General features: G+C 35.6%; 1 non-coding gene across 1 annotated transcript; it reads right to left on the bottom strand.

Annotated features, from left to right (window-relative positions):
- Window positions 1-11,972: 11,972 nt before the first annotated feature.
- TRNAC-ACA lies at window positions 11,973-12,044 on the bottom strand. Its single transcript has one exon. It is a non-coding gene; the product is annotated as a tRNA-Cys (tRNA).
- Window positions 12,045-12,445: the final 401 nt, after the last annotated feature.

Below are 12,445 nucleotides of genomic sequence, written 5' to 3'. Positions count from 1 at the left end.
CAAAGGGATGTTTCTGCTTTTTAATATGCTGTCTAGGTTGGACATAACTTTCCTTCCAAGGAGTAAGCATCTTTTAATTTCATGGCTGCAATCACCATCTGCAGTGATTTTGGAGCACAAAAAAATAAAGTCTGACACTGTCTCCACTGTTTCCCCATCTATCTGCCATAAAGTGATGGGACCAGATGCCATGACCTTAGTTTTCTGAATGTTGAGCTTTAAGCCAACTTTTTCACTCTCCTCTTTCACTTTCATCAAGAGGTTCTTTACTTCTTCTTCTTCACTTTCTGCCGTAAGGGTGGTGTCATCTGCATATCTGAGGTTATTGATATTTCTCCCAGAAATCTTGACTCCAGCTTGTGCTTCCTCCAGCCCAGCGTTTCTCATGATGTACTCTGCACATAAGTTAAATAAGCAGGGTGATAATATACAGCCTTGACGTACTCCTTTTCCTATTTGGAACCAGTCTGTTGTTCCATGTCCAGTTCTAACTGTTGCTTCCTGACCTGCATATAGGTTTCTCAAGAGGCAGGTCAGGTAGTCTGGTATTCCCATCTTTTTCAGAATTTTCCACAGTTTAACCAATATAAAATTTCCATATTAACCAATATAAAAGCTTAAAAAAGTATGTGGCATATTTCATACTAAGGCTTCTAAATCCTCTACACATTTAACATTTCATGGTACATCTCAATTTGCATTGGCCACATTTCAAGTGTTCAGCAGCCATGTGTGACTAGGGACTACTCTGTTAAGTAGCTGACTCAGTGTTATGCAAGTCAGTTTCTCTTCTCCAAGATCCTACTTCCAAAACTTTATGCCCAAACTTCTTGAATGATTTTTTTCTTGTGCTTAAATTTTCTCTTTAATTATATATGAATTATTTGAAAGCAAGCCTTCATCCTTATTTACTTATTCATTTAGTGTTCTATACCATGCATAATTCAGTGTATAATGTACATTTACCACTTGGCTAATATTTGCTGAGAGACATTTACCGTGTGTGGTCAATCACTCAGTCATGTCCAACTCTGTAAGTCCATGGACTGTGGCCTACCAGGCTCCTCTGTTCATGGAAGTTTCCAGGCAAAAATACTGGAGTTGGTTGTCATTTCTTTCTCCAAGGGGTCTTTCTGACCCAGGGGTTGAACGCACGTCTCTTGCTTCTCTGCACTAGCAAGCAGATTCTTTACAACTGAGCCAATTTCAATCTTTTCATTGTATTGTCTAAACTTTCTTGAGATCTACTGTACATATTATCTGATCTCTCATGGTCATTATGAAACAGGTTAGCGCAACAGAAAAAGCAAATATATATCTCCAGGTCTTAGATCCACCGATGATAATCTATTGGATTTTCATCAGTAAATTAATTTCACTGTATCTACATTTCTTAATCTTGTAAAATGAAGAGAACTATTCACAAATTCTCTGCTAGAGGATTTTGTGAGCACATTTTAAAAATATACGTCAATGCATTTTCTAAGTTGCAAAGCACAGAAACAATACAACAAATATGCATTTATGATATTTTTGTTTTGGTTTCATTAAGCTAAGTTTTGGCTCTTGACTAAAGTAAAACCTTGTGCCAGTAGTTCACAATGGCTTTTAAAATCCCCTCATAGCTCGTAATTTATCGTTTTGAGTTCAGTAACTTGCAAGACCACTTGGGATTAATTTTTCTTAAGTATATTAATTTACTTGTCTACACTGAAGCTTAATTTTTCCATGTCTTACAGACTGGCAGGAGATTCTTGAAACTAGCAAATACCTTTATAGTGTTACTAAGCATTTTAATCCTGGGTAGAAAGAAGCAAAAGGAATTTTTTTAAAAAAGAGAAAAGCACAATAAATGTACTTTTGAATAATTGGATTTATTACAAGTAGAGGAATAAGCTTTGCCAAGATTACCATTCATTGCAAATCAATATTGTCAGAGTTCTGAATTCACTTTAATATTTTGGTAAATTGATTAGCACTGTTGTCAAAATCACAATTTTTTAAAATCTCAAAGCAAAGGAAAAGTAAGGATATGGATTGTTTTAAGATAAAGAAGCTTCTCTATATTTTCAGGTGAATAAGTAACAGAAACAGATTTTCATTTAAATACTACTGGGTTTACACGTTTTATGTTTATTTTTAAAGGAAAATAAATTTGTTTGAGAGTCATTTGGCAAATCTGAAATATGGATGCAAACATACATACACACACACACACACACACACACACACATACTAACATCCAATTTATGAACACCATTTAAACAGCACACCTGTTCAATTAGAAAGCACCACCAAAGAGGTCAGGTCGCATTTCACTGCATTCGTACAATGAGTGAGCTGCTTAATCAACCCCAATGGTGTTTGTTCCAGTCTAATTGTGGTTTGTGCCAGTTATGAACAGGCTCTGGCTCTTGAGTAAAATTTTTTACCATGAGACTTTTGTACATTTTATGCAAATTACTTGCATTATCAGTACTATTTAGGATTTGATCTTAATTTATTATATTTCAAAAATTAGGTTAATGCTCTTGGGAATGATAGTTTTCTAAGCCATTCTGAAATATCAACATCATCCGTAATACTGCATTTTTATAATCAATAGTTTTTCAATTTTTGGTTTTTGCATTTGTTTATAATCTCTGTAATTTAAGAGTTTTTCTTATGCCTCCATAAATGCCTAGCTATATTTTCCACCTTCCAATTTCATTTGCATTCCTAGTTTTGGCCATCACTCCTTAATTCAGTCTTTGGATGATATTATCTAGGTGCAAATTGGTCATAGCTTGGGTTTCTTTTTGTTTTCTCACAAATTTTTAAATATATAGATAAAAAGAGAAACTAACAAGATTCATAGTCTTTGACTTTTCTTTGATAATAGAACAATATGGTACTCCAGACTATGGCATTAGGGTCCTAAAGCCAAACTAGCAGTCAATAAATATCATGAACCACGACCAATGTGAATTTGATTACTCAGTGGTTATGGAGCTGAAACTGAAAGCCTCTGAAAAGAATCCTAAGCTTGTGACATTTACAAAGCTGTTTCGAAAGACAAAACAGGTATGAAAGGTCATGGCAGACTAAGGCTTTGGGGGCCGGGAGGAGGGGGCAATTCATCCACAGGAAGATTAAAGGATTCAAGTTTTGAGAACAAAGTTTGTAATTTTCCTGTGTACAAGACAAGATATTGTTTGTGATGCATATATCTGCCATGCATCTTAAGTCTGAAAATAAGATGAAGTGAATATAGAATAACTTGCCTTTACTTCAGTTCATTCTATCAGGTACTGTTTCCTTCATGCATTCTATCAATCACATGGTGAAAGCACATATTGGGGGAAAAAAATAGAGACAAAGACAGAGAAAATGAGGGAGTAGAGCTTGCAGAATAAACTTAAAAATGCTTATTGATAATTTCATGTAATGGATATTTGGGGGCTTCTTTGCTAGCATCTATTCCCCATTCGTCCCAGAGGTTGCTGATTGTCTTTAGAAAACAATATGATCCAAGGAAGCTGTCTTGGAATGAGGTCACTAACACAGATCAAGTCAATATGCATAGCTTAGGTCAGTTCCACATCTATTCTTTTCAGCTATTTGCACTAAAAACATTTCACTGTTCTGTATAAAATTTTCTGTGTTGTGTTTCTGCTTATATGCTGTAAACAAATGAATCCTAAATGATCTCTCAATGGAAACCTCTAACAGTAGCTAAATTAGGGTTATGGGTGAATAAGCCTTTCCATTTTTGTAACTGTACTACGTAAAACGTGCCACATTCTAAAAATGTTAAGTTCTTGAAATCATCAAAGACTGACTTTAAATAAAGTTACCAATTTTTAGATTACAAAAGTCTTGACATCAATTATCACAAGCTTTTAATTAATGTCTCAAGGAAAGAATAACCATCAGCATATTAATTAACTGACATTTAAATATATTAGAATATCATCAATTTTAACATTTGTTTTAATTGAAGCCACCTATTTCCATTGTATTAATCAGCATCTGTCATAATTACGCTTTACTGACTTTCACTTTTGTGTTTTTTCAAAGTAATATACTCATCAATATTTTCACTTTCAATAGTATATACAGCCAATTTCAATTGTATATTATATACAGCCAAATTTGTATATAACATACAATTTGTATTTACATATACATACGTGTACATGTGCATATGCGTATATAATATACATATATATGTATATGTAAATTAAGTACTTTATGCAATAAATGCAAAGTATCATTTACTTAATAATAAAGCATTGGTCATCACAATATAAAATTATGAAACAGGACTCAGTTTAATTGCTTTTGTAAAAAATAAATATATATGAAATCATTTCTTGTTTGTAAGAAAATTACTTAATCTTTTTGGATTCTCAATCTTTATCTACATAAAGAGTAAGGTGGACCATATTTTCTTTAGTTTCTCTCCAAATTTCAAACTGCATGAAGTAAGGAATAAAAAATCATTATTGTTCCAAAACTTTGTCACCAGAATGAATTCCTCAGGTCAAGGTAAATAATCAAAATACTTAAAAATATGATACTTAAACATTTTTACTGGTACTAGTAGTATCTTAAGACTGTTAAATTACAATATGTTTATTTTATTAGAAATTGGTGACAATAAAATGTGTTAAGGCTATAGATATTTTTTCAGTAAGCATGTGTATTTTATCAACAGAATTTTAAGCTAAAGAAAGAGAGTTGAAAAACTATTTAAAAAAGAGTTATACTCTAAATAATAAAAGCTTACTTTGCTATTGGCCCATATGCAAAAGCTGTAGTAAAGATGATTAAAAAGGAGAAAAAGGAAACAGTATTTGCATTCATTCTGGTAATAGAATATGAAATTAAAGCATGAAGGGATTAATGTTTTAAAGCTTGACTTGCAGTGATAAAGCTAAGGTATTAGAACAGACAACATAACCGTTACAGGATAGACAAGCAAAGAAAAAGCAGCAAATGCCTTAAAGATGAGCAAGTCAACCTAGAATGGAATTACAAAATGATTAATCAATACAAATGAGAAACTGTACAAGGAAAGAGAGCTTGGTGAGACTTCTTATGGGACTCAACACTGCGGCCGCTTAAAGATAATGAAAGGAGCCGGGCAAAGCCAAAGAAATGCTTTCATTCCGTGGCAAAGTCATTTGTGAACAGTTTAAATTACCCTAATCACCTCCCCTCCAGCCGTCAGTAGGCTCTGACTCTTTAGTTATTTAAAAAAAGGAGTTTGGGGAAATGAGTTTTGCGAATCTAAGCTGCAAAATAATTATACACACACCGTTTTAGCATTTTAACAATGCAATCCCAAACATTTGTTCTCATTAGAATGCAAATCGACTCATTTAATAATCCCACAAGAGAATTCCACCACACTCAGCTTAAAAAGCGCAATGGTATTCAAAATATTATTAATAAATGCCAAGTATGGAAAAGCCAGTTTACTTTGCCAACAGCTCAGGCTAGATAAAAGAAATATACTTACATTTCCAATCTTTTTGTGTGTTGTTTTTCTGACCACATTTAGTTTAATTGAAATTTAACAGTTGAACTGGTCTGGGACAGACTTCAAAAAAGAAAAAAAATCAAGGTGACAATTCCTTCTGTCTGGCACATAAACTTTCACACTCATCACAGAGTTACAGCTTATCATGCAAACGAAAGGCATCCATTTATCCTGAGTAGTGTATAATTTCATTACTCTAAATTGTTGCTAATTGTCTTAGCCTGTGGCAGACAGGAGATAGTTTAGGATTCAGTTTGTCTTAAGTTGCAAGACTTTGGAACAAATCACCACAATGTATGAATGTGAATTTTCTTTAGCAAGAGTCTTTTTTTAAGAATAAAAACTCTTTCAGAAACACAGTTTTGACCCCAAACTTAATGATTTTTATACAGTCAGTACTGGAAATTGTGTTATACATAAGCTGCATTATAACATTAAAAAATTCTCCAGAATTATTATTCTCCAGAACTATTATTTTAAAAGAGACTTCTAGCCAACTTTTTTCAATTAAGAATATTGCTTCCACATTGAATGGACATAATTTTGGCAAAATTCAATCACCAATTCACTCATTTTTTCATTCATATTTTTATACGCAAGTCACAATCTTATTTTATTTCTGCTATTGACTATTTTTCTTTACCTAATTTAATACACTGTTTATATTTGAGCCTCCCTTTCATTGAATCTCAAGGAACTACTAAAACTATAATACTGATCGCTTTTCCTAACTCACCATGCATGCAGTAAGAAAAGAATTTTAAATTTATGTAGTGGTGGTAGTTTTGTTGCTAAGTCAGGATCCACTCTTGCAACCCCATGGACAGTAGCCCACCAGGCTCTTTTTTCCATGGGAATCTCCAGGCAAGAATACTGGAGTGGGTTGGTTGACATTTCCTTCTGCAGGGGATCTTCCTGATCTAGGAATCAAACTAGCGTCTCCTGCTTTGTAGATGGTCTTATGCATTGTAGGCAGATTATTTACTGTTGAGACACTGTGGATTTCCTCAAAATTTATACATGGGGGCACGTAGCTAAAAAAGTGCTATCCTTCACAGGAGTAATGTCATTTAAAAAATAAAAGAGTGGATTTTCAAACATAAAGATGGATCCAGATATCTGTTGTGCTCATTCTTTGTGAGGGTGAGAGTAACAGTGTAGAGGGCATCCCTTTACTGAATCATCAAAACCAGAAATAATTAAATGACTATGTGTACAAACACACAAAAAACAGGATAAATCCTATAATTATTTCCCCAGTCAACTATAATCAAATGTAAATATTATTCAGTTACAAACTATCAGGCAGAGAGCCAAGCCTGCTAACAAATATACATTCAGACTTTGGCAAGCATACTTGGAATGTAGAACCCACATAGTTTAAATGGTTTATTTTACATAAACAGTTACAGACCAGAAAAAGTACTCTCAAGGGCAGGTTATGAACTGAATTGTATTCTTCCAAATTCATACACTGAAACCTCGACTCCCAGTTTAACAGTATTTTGGAAATAGGGCCCACCAAAGCTAAGTATGAAATGAGGTCATAAGGGTAGGATCTTAATCCAATATGACTGGTGCCCTTAAAGAAGAGAAAGAAATATCAGTGAAATGGCCACATGAGGTCACAGTAGAAACGTGGCCATCTGCAAACCAAGGATAGAGGCCTCAGGGAAAACCAGACCTGCTAACACTTTGATCTTGGACTTCCAGCATCCAGAACAATGGGAAAAATAAATTTACATTGCCTCAGCCACCTACTAATAGCATTTTGTTATGGCAGATCTAGCAAACCAATAGAGGGTGTCATCTCTTCTCATATCTCTTGGGCACCTTCTGTACCTTTCTCAGAATATACACATAGTTTAGCAGAAAGAATTTCTGAAAGATACACTCATGGACATGCAAAGAGAGAAGAAGTCTTTTATTAAATATAGAGTTTATAGTTGTGTTCAAATTAGTAACTTAGGAATCAAAAGATGGAGAATTGAGAACAATTAGGAAAAATTTTATTCATCTAAAAGGCAGAGACATTATTTTGCCAACAAAGGTCCATCTAGTTAAGGCTATGGTTTTTCCAGTAGTCATGTATGGATGTGAGAGTTGGACTATAAAGAAAGCTGAGTGCCGAAGAATTGAAGCTTTTGAACTGCAGTGTTGGAGAAGACTCTTGAGAGTCCCTTGGACTGCAAGAAGATCCAACTTGTCCATCCTAAAGGAGATTAGTCTTGGGTGTTCATTGGAAGGACTCATGTTGAAGCTGAAGCTCCAATACTTTGGCCACCTGATGTGAAGAGCTGACTCATTTGAAAAGACCCTGATGCTGGGAAAGATTGAGGGCAGGAGAAGAAGGGGACAACAGAGGATGAGATGGTTGGATGGCATCACCGACTCAATGGACATGGGTTTAGGTAGATTCCAGCAGTTGGTGATGGTTAGGGAGGCCTGGTGTGCTGTGGTTCATGGGGTAGCAAAGAGTTGGACATGACTGAGCAACTGAACTGAACTGATTTGAGGTAAAAGTCTAAAATAAATCTTCAAAAGCAGTTGTACTATAATTCCTAGGTTGAATGTGGATTAGCAGTAAAAGAATCTGCCCGCATTGCAGGAGACACACAGGAGATATGGGTCCAATCGCTGTGTCAAGAAGATACCGTGGAAAAGGAAATGGCAGCCCAGTATTCTTGCTTGGAAATCCTATGGACAGAGGATTCTGGGGGGTACAGTTTATGGGGTCTCAAAGAGTTGGGCATGACTTAGAGACTAAACAACAACAACAATATTACATTTGTTTCTTGGTTCTCAGACACGACTGAGCAACTTCACTTCTTCTGAACAACAGATATGGAGTAAGCTAAGACTAACCCCACTTAGGGAGAAGGCTAAGAATAGGGAATGAAAGAACATGCAACACATCCTTCTTTGTCAACCAATAGTAGAACATCATTGTAATGTAACCAACCTACAGCAAAAGCAAGAGCAGTGTTCTTCTAATCTAATGAAGCCAGAGGAATAAGATGGTCTCCAACAGGGATCACTAGGATAACTCTCCTCTATGGTAATTTATGGGTACCGATATTCAATCTCACTGCAAGCCACTGACAATCAGCTAGTATCTGAATATTAATATCAACCCAGCTGTTAAAACACTCAGATCCTTTTCCTCTTATTTTCTCTCCAATAGAGGATATTTAGATGAAAGTAAAAGGAAAGATGCTACCACAGTGTTTCCTGGGGGCTAGCAATTTTCAAAGTATAAGTAAATATAGATAAAGCTGATGGACAGGTACTGATTTATTTTGAGGAGCACAGTCGTTTAGAATTAAATTCTTTCTAGATGCATTTCTGTGTTACATATATACCTGAGACCCCTATTCGTTGGGAATGGAGAAAGACAATTTTCAAAGACTTTTAGAAGGGAGGATGAGAATAAGTCCTAGAAGAAAACTCTCAAAAAGCATTGAATGACAGATGGTCATAGTGAAAAAGGAAGGAATGATCAAAGGCAAACTGCCCACTGTGAATTTGCTTTGTTTGCCTGTGATTTCAAATAAAACACTCTCAGGGTTGTAAGAAAATAAAATGGTTGTTGGTAATTGGAGGATACCCTGAACTGCTGTGCCACAAAGATGAGAGCAATAAGATTGCTTTCAGAAAGCTAAACTGCACACAGCACCTCCTTGAAGTATTCTTACTAAACCCTGAACCCAACCATGTTTCTAGAGCTAACATCCATTAACAAGAAATACAAGGGAAAGAGAATACAGTAAAAAAAACATCACAAGAAAGCAAAGAGAAAAAAGCAGAACATGGAATGAATGAAATAGTGTTAACTTTGATAGATGGCCTAAAGGCACTGGGATAATCAATCTTATAAAATTATACTCCTTTTTAGAGATGTATATTGAAATATATAAGGTTTAAATATCATGATATTTGTAATTTTTTTGAAAATGTTTCAGTAAAAGTGAGAAAATATAATACATGAAGCTAATGTGATAAAATCTTGATAATTGTGAATCTGGGTAATGAGTACAGAAGAATCAATTGTTCTAGGGTTATTTCTTTAACATTTTAATTTTTTTCATAATAAAAAAGAAACACGTTAAGCTGAAAGAGTAATACAATAAATCAGTGTGAAGTTTTACAAATTCACTGGAAGAAGACTGAATAGTTTCCAGGCCAAGCAGAATTCTCTGTATGCTGATGGGATGGACTGTCAGAATAAACGAATATGGCACTCTTCTGTAAGGTCAGAGAGTTAAAAGGAGTCACAGAAGCAAATACTTATCTTTCCAATTATTAAGATAGCAGGAAATCTTCAACATTGGATTCTGAATATTTCTTGCCCCAAGGACAAGATGGTTTCTATACTGAAATAACTAAAGGACAGAGGCATCAAACTGGGTCTTATTTGATACAAAAATATTTTTTTAAATGTCCTAATTAGTTGGCAACATTTAAAAAGCTAGATTATTTCACATAAACATCCTTTGTTTAAAAAAAAAAAAATCATGTCGACTTGGTTCTATTGTCTGATGTGGTCATTCCATAAGACTAACGATCCACTGATCCTTCAGATATGGGCACGCATCCTCCAATCTCCACGAACGGGTAACGATTCAGGATAGTATCACTTCCATGTTAGGCACTATTATCCTGGCTCCTGTATGCATTCAGTTTTGTAACACCTGATGTGCCATGTTCAGTACTCTTCCTATAAGACCATTCATTACACATGGAATGAAATAACTGTCTAGGCTTTTTGCATCAAATACTACGTAACATTTGTTCGTTATGTTCCATGTTTTTGAATCCAAACTCACTAAGCAATCTAGACATTCTCATGGAGAACTGTCTGGAGGGTGTGAATGTGCAGTACATGTACATTCGTAGAGTTGAATCTCAGTTCTTTTGTTCCCTGACCTCAAACCCTTTGTGTCTAAGTTTACTAATCACTAACATGGGGTTAATAAATTTAGATGGTCATAAAGTTGTTTTAAATATTAAATAAAGCATTTACTTCAATGATTGGCATATCTTAAAAATAGTAGCTGTTGTTTCTTTTACTAGAAGTATAGTAGTAATTGTACTGGTATTTCATGGGATTTGAGTATTTTTTAGCCTATGACAGAGAGGTCTTGCGGCAAATGAGTAAAATGTTTCTAAGGTTTGATTCAACTTTCCATGCTATTTGACTGTAGAAGGAGAAGAGATTGATAAAGCAAAAATGATGTGTGTCAGTTATCAACTTATTTAGTTGCTTAGCTTAGTTCCACAACTACTCTTCTTTGCACAATTCAGTTCGATCCTGTAAACATTTCTCCCTTAGCAGCTGGCCCAATTTTTGACTAATAGTACTGGAGAGACACTGCAACATGAAGAGGCATCTCTTCTTTTAATGCACTTAACATGCTGCTTTTTTGCCCCCACAACAGATGGAGTTGAGCAGGACAGCCAAAGGCGTGCAGTCTCCAGTGAGTTGTTCCAGCGTACTGTCAGGAAGTCTCCCAGTAAGTTTCCGTGGCAGCCCAGAAGGCTGCTTCCCAGAAAACGTCAGTATCCTGGTGGGAGTCTTCATTGTTAGTGCTTCCAGCAGGTCAAAACTATCCTAGGGGCTCTAGTGTGGTTCTTTGGTTTTATCTGCTGCCACTACTGGCCTACAGCACCTCAGGAACCATTTCTATCATCTAAAGGACCACAGTTACATCTCTTGGAACGAGGTTTGAACCTCAGCTTTGGGAGGATACAGAGCTCCTCCAGCATGATTCCTTCCTCAGCTGCTCCCTCTTAGCATTTGAGGTAATAGCTGATCCCTAATTTGCTATTCCTACATTCTTGGGACTTTAGACCTCTTAGAAAATAATACATTGTCACTGGTTAACAATTTTTATTTTTAGTAAATTTTCTCTTCATATTACTAGCTTGGTGCCTGTTACCTTACTGGACCCTAACTGACAGAGTACTTAGTATTCACAGGAGTGTCTCGATAGATATATCAAGAACAATTTATACGTATATCTGTACCTATATATATAGTAATATCTCTATGTCTGTTGTTTAGATCCACCTAGCATCCCTGTTCAGTTACTCTGGTAATGTTTATTTCACATCCTTGGAGAACTAACTTCTTCCCAACATTTGTGGTCCTTGAGTAAATAAAAATCACAGTCCTTCAGTCCCATCTTCTCCTCCCAAGTCCCAGTCTTCCCTTCATGTGGTAAACATATGATGTAGACTAGATAAATCAAACTAGTTCATCTATATTGATTCATTCTGAGATGTCTTCTGATCCAATTTAGGGAAATCATAAGTAAAGTAAAGTCGCTCAGTCGTGTCCGACTCTTTGCGACCGCATGGACTGTAGCTTACAGCGCTCCTCCGACCATGGGATTTTCCAGGCAAGAGTACCAGAGTGGGTTGCCATTTCCTTCTCCAGAGGATCTTCCCAACCCAGGGATCGAACCTGGGTCTCCTGCATTGTAGGCAGATGCTTTACCATCTGAGCCACCAGGGAAATCATAGTTTGGATTTATTTATTTAATTTTGGCTTAAAGGGAGAGACACATTTCTCTTTCCTCTTGGATTATCAAATCCAAAGATGTGAAATGCCTTCCTCCAGCCTCTCCAGAAGTAAAATAAGACCCAAATAGAGAGAACTAGAGGAAAGCAAAAAAGAGCAAGTGAATGTTAGACAGCTTGGGAGAAAAAAAGGAAAAGAAAAGAGCTAGACTCTAGGCCAATAGCATCATTAACAATCATGAATTTCCTGAGTCAGTTTTGACCTTAGAACTTACACTGGCATGAATCAACTTTTTGTTTTGTTTTATTTTGTATGGTATTTGTGTTGTTGCAATAAAGGAGTCAGAACCAGTCCCACTGTCAATAAATTGAGATCATATGCTATCTCAATATCAT

The sequence above is a fragment of the Bison bison genome, unplaced genomic scaffold (genome assembly GCF_000754665.1).
Source record: "Bison bison bison isolate TAMUID 2011002044 unplaced genomic scaffold, Bison_UMD1.0 scf7180017864490, whole genome shotgun sequence".
NCBI classification, from domain to species: Eukaryota; Metazoa; Chordata; class Mammalia; order Artiodactyla; family Bovidae; genus Bison; species Bison bison.
Note: the sequence above shows the minus strand (reverse complement) of the source record. Positions and strands in the feature narration are given on the sequence as shown.